Here is a 5,000-nt window from a genome sequence, read left to right on the forward strand (position 1 = left end):
CTCTTTCACACGACGAACCACTCGTGCTGGACCGAGACCTCGGGTGAAGTTGGTGGCGAGTTTCGACTTGCTGCCAGCCCCGGGTGTTTGGCTTCGGCGCGGGCGGGTAGTTAAGGAGGCTCGTATAGCGAGTGTCTTTGCTGACACGGCCTTCTATTCTGTCGTGAGTAGGTCGGCGGCGTCTCCGACCCGTCTTGAAACACGGACCAAGGAGTCTAACATGTGTGCGAGTCAATGGGTTGTCTAAACCCATAGGCAGAGTGAAAGCAAAGGTGGCTTCATGTCACTGAGGGGTGATGTCCTTGTGATCGCAACCCCGGCACTTCGTAGAGACCTCGCTTCTCGCGGAGTAGCAAGAGCATACACGTTGGGACCCGAAAGATGGTGAACTATGCCTGGCCAGGTTGAAGTCAGGGGAAACCCTGATGGAGGACCGTAGCGATTCTGACGTGCAAATCGATCGTCGGAGCTGGGTATAGGGGCGAAAGACTAATCGAACCATCTAGTAGCTGGTTCCTTCCGAAGTTTCCCTCAGGATAGCTGGTGCTCGTTATCGAGTTTCATCCGGTAAAGCGAATGATTAGAAGCCTTGGGGACGAAACGTCCTCAACTTATTCTCAAACTTTAAATGGGTGAGATGTGTGACTTGCTTGAGTGAAGCCACACAACGAATCGGAGTGCCAAGTGGGCCATTTTTGGTAAGCAGAACTGGCGCTGTGGGATGAACCAAACGTCGGGTTAAAGTGCCAAAGTGGGCGCTCATCAGATCCCATGAAAGGTGTTGGTTGCTTAAGACAGCAGACGGTGGCCATGGAAGTCGGAATCCGCTAAGGAGTGTGTAACAACTCACCTGCCGAAGCAACTAGCCCTGAAAATGGATGGCGCTAAAGCGCCCCACTTATACCCGACCGTTGCGGCAGAGCAGACCCATTGTGGTCCTCACGCCGCAACGAGTAGGAAGGTCGCAGGGGTGGCGCGGAAGGCTCTGAGAGTGATCTTGGCTGGAGCCCCCCTGGTGCAGATCTTGGTTGTAGTAGCAATAACTCCAGAGAGGCCCTGGAGGACCGAAGTGGAGAAGGGTTTCGTGTGAACAGCCGTTGAACACGAGTCAGTCGATCCTAAGGCTTAGGGGAAGCCTTAATCAAGCGTTTGGAGAAATTTTTTTTTTTACGAAAAAAATACCAAATGAGAGCCGAAAGGGAATCTGGTCCATATTCCAGAACCTGGTAGCGGAATCGTTCGGACCCTCGTATCCGTCGTGGCAACGCGACACGACCAGGAGACGCCCACCGAAGCTCTGGGAAGAGTTGTCTTTTCTGCATAAGCCGCCGAGGCCCTGGAATCCTCTTGCAGGGAGAATGGGTTTTGGCATTGGCGAAGAGTGCTGCAGTTCTCGCAGCATCCACGAGTGGTCGGTGGGACCTTGAAAATCCTGGGGAGATTACGGCGGACTCGCACCAGCTCGTACCCATATCCGCAGCAGGTCTCCAAGGTGAACAGCCTCTGGTCGATAGAATAATGTAGGTAAGGGAAGTCGGCAAATTGGATCCGTAACTTCGGGATAAGGATTGGCTCTGAGGGTTGGGATGATCGGGCTTTGTGCAGGAAGCAGGTGTGTTCATCGGCGGGCCTGGGTGATCTTTCGGGACAAACCCGGTCCCGTTCACGAGCCTCTGTGGATTGCCATTGCTTCGCGGAGCCCTGCCCTTCACGGGGCGGGTGTTTCTCCGTTCGGTCATCGATCAACAACCAGCTCAGAACTGGCACGGACAAGGGGAATCCGACTGTCTAATTAAAACAAAGCATTGCGATGGTCAGAGAGTGATTTTGACGCAATGTGATTTCTGCCCAGTGCTCTGAATGTCAAAGTGAAGAGATTCGTCCAAGCGCGGGTAAACGGCGGGGATAACTATGACTCTCTTAAGACTCTCTTAATGTGTGGAACCTTTACGTGGTAAGAGAGATAAGTACCCTGTGTGTCCACAGGGGAAACTAACATCACACGGGGAGTGCACAGCGAATGCTGGCACGACTGGGCCAAGGGAACCCCAGTCCGGAGCGTCAGGTGAAGTTATGCTTCCACTGCTTAAGACTTGCCCAGTCACGTGCACCCTCACAGCAAGGCGACTGGTGCCCACCCCAAACACTGGATGATGCGGGTTTGATCGACGGGTCTTCCCCGGCTTTCCCTCCCAAACTATCAAAGAGGAAGGAGGTACCGTTGTTCGCACTCTGTGTTGAGTCTGCACCTGAGAAGAAAACAGTAGGATCCTGCCCAGTACTGCTTTCGGCTATGTTACGGTGTCGGGGCAGTGCCAAGTCAACCAAATGATTGATTATCCGACTCACTAGGCACTGTTGATATATATAACATCATATATTTTGAATGGTGAAGGCAGTAAGTCCTGCTTCAGTTTCACATGGTGCTTGCCATGTTGTGCTGGAGCAGCCCGAACTGTCTTCACCTTTTTTTATGTCGACGGTTTTGACTAAACATCCTGAAAAAGCGTCATTGTGCGCATTCAGTCACTGCCCGCCACCAGAGATTGAGCTATGCCTCATTGAAGCACTCGGTCAAGGAAGGTCGCGTAGATGTGGGGGAACATCTTTAAAGCCTTGTTTCAACAGTCCTTAAATGGACAAACATCCCTTCGGGGATTCCACCCCTTAACTGGGGTTAGCTGCAAAGGGGTCAACTTCCCTGGCGCGGCGAATCATCTCTCCTGGTTATGAAATTAAAAGCCTCGTCTCGGTCCCCCCCGGTAGTGCGGGGGCGTGATGAGGTGGTGCGGACACTACCTCAACCGGTAATGGACTCTGGCGTTCAGACCGCCACCTCTGCAGAGACAGGGGAAAAGACTACTCCGTCACGTACGGAGGGTCTTACTAGGATGTTAGCGTGCCCGGAGTGCGGGAGGTCCTTTAAAGGGAAGGGTGGACTTGGAGTCCACAGGAGACGCATGCATCCGGAGGCCTACCATGCGCAGGTAGAAGACGACAAAGCGGCAGCAATTGTCAACAAACGGTGGACAGATGAGGAGGTAAGACTCCTTGCCAGTGCTGAGCTACGGCTCAGTGCAGCGGACGGGATCATGGCGATAAATCGGCAATTGACCAGCATATTTCCTAATCGTACATTGGAAGCCATTAAAGGCAAACGACGGCAGGCTGGCTACTTAGCCATCCTTTCAGAAATGAGAGAGAAAGAAGGTGAGGACCTTCAAGAAGAGCACTCGACAGAAGGGGAAGCAGTAGATGAGCCTGTGGAACCGGTGTCGGAAAATCAATGGGAGTGTGCATTCAGCAGTGCCATCACCCAAGCCCATCCGGGGCTAGGGAATGAGGAAGGAGCTATCCTTCCCATGGAACAAATTGACCACCTGTTCCAGACGTTTCTTTACGGCAAGGTACTGGACGTGCAGACGCGATCAGCTCCTCGTGGAGGAGGAAGCAACGAGGGCAATAGAGCCCCACCCACCCGGAAGAAGGACCGGAGGATCCCGCCTAATCGGTATCACCGACGCAGGATGGAAATTGGGAAGTTGCGATCGCAGTACGACCGGAACCCGGAGCGGACGGGAAAGAACGTCATCAACGGCACAGTATTGGATGCACCCCCAGAGATTGACCCGAATGCCCAATTTGAATTCTGGAAGGGTATCTTCTCGAAACCATCAATAAAGGATACGAGACCACCTCTTAACATCAACCCCATCCAATGGGACCTGATGTCTCCGCTCAAAGTGGAGGAAGTGGTGGCAACTCGGAAGGGGATGAAAAACGGGGCCCCGGGAGGAGATGGTATGAAGGTTACCCAATTGCGTGCTCTGAATGCAGGACACCTCACTGCCTTCTTTAATACGTTCCTTCTACATCAAAGACTGCCTGACTTCCTCAAGGTTGGACGGACTACCTTAATTCCTAAGGTAAAGGACGCCTCTACCCCTGGGGATTTCAGGCCGATCACTCTAAGTTCGGTGGTGCTCCGGCTCTTCCATGGTGTCATTGCAAAAAGATTGGCGAAGATCCCACTGACTCCACGCCAAAAGGGGTTTAGAGCTCTGGATGGCTGTGGAGAGAATGTGTGGCTCTTAAAAATACTGTTGAGTAAGCGGATTAAAGAACTGAAGCCGCTGAATCTGGCCTTTTGTGACGTCAGGAAGGCGTTCGACACTGTAAGTCATGAGAGTATGCTCAGGGCGTGCCGATCAGTGGGTATCCCACCACCATTGGTGAATTACCTCAAGATGGCGCACCAAGGGCTAACAACTGTGCTGGTGTCGGATCCAAACTCACGAAGCATGGATTGTACCGTAGGGGTTAGACAGGGTGACCCTGTCTCCTGCCACATATTCAACTTCGTGATGGCAGCAGCTGTGGCGGAGATTGACAACGCGGTGGGCGTTTCGGTGGGCGATGCCGGTCTCCTAAACTATGGTATGCTGGCTGATGACACCTTCTTGGTGGCTGAAACACCAAGGGGGCTGAAACGGACATTTGGCCAGTTCGAAAGGCAATTAGAACTCTGTGGGATGAGTCTCAATCCGTCAAAGTGCAAGACACTACAAATAGCATCTTGGAAGGCAAAGAAGAAATGGTTTGTGGCACGAAATCCCATCGTGACCGCATCTAATGGCACCATGGTGGAGACAATGACCATCTCAGACACATACCGATACTTAGGAGTGGAGATGGGAGCACGGGGAACACAGGCGCCCAGTAATATCGAAATTAGTAAACAATTGGCGAATCTGAAGGCTTGCCTGTTGAAGCCACATCAGAAACTTCACATCCTTCGCGCAATTGTTTTGCCGTCACAATATTACAAAAGCACCCTAGCGGAGTACAAGCCCAGGAGTTGGAAAGCGACCGACAAACTTGTCAGGAAGTTTGTAAGGGAGGTGTTACACCTGCCCCATGATACTCCGCTAGGATTCTACCACGCGTCCCACAAGATGGGAGGACTGGGAATTCCCAGCTTGTTCACGACAGTGAACCGC

General features: G+C 52.5%; 1 long non-coding RNA gene and 1 pseudogene across 1 annotated transcript in view; one reads left to right on the forward strand and one right to left on the reverse strand.

Moving 5' to 3' along the window:
* LOC131892527 (uncharacterized) overlaps positions 1-5,000 on the reverse strand; it is a 22,164-nt gene that overhangs the window by 3,146 nt on the left and 14,018 nt on the right. The gene's annotated exons all lie outside the window — the stretch shown is intronic.
* The window catches only part of LOC131892530 (large subunit ribosomal RNA), a 7,835-nt pseudogene that overhangs the window by 546 nt on the left and 2,289 nt on the right, over positions 1-5,000 (forward strand).

This window comes from Tigriopus californicus, unplaced genomic scaffold, assembly GCF_007210705.1.
Source record: "Tigriopus californicus strain San Diego unplaced genomic scaffold, Tcal_SD_v2.1 Contig137, whole genome shotgun sequence".
Classification (NCBI taxonomy): Eukaryota; Metazoa; Arthropoda; class Copepoda; order Harpacticoida; family Harpacticidae; genus Tigriopus; species Tigriopus californicus.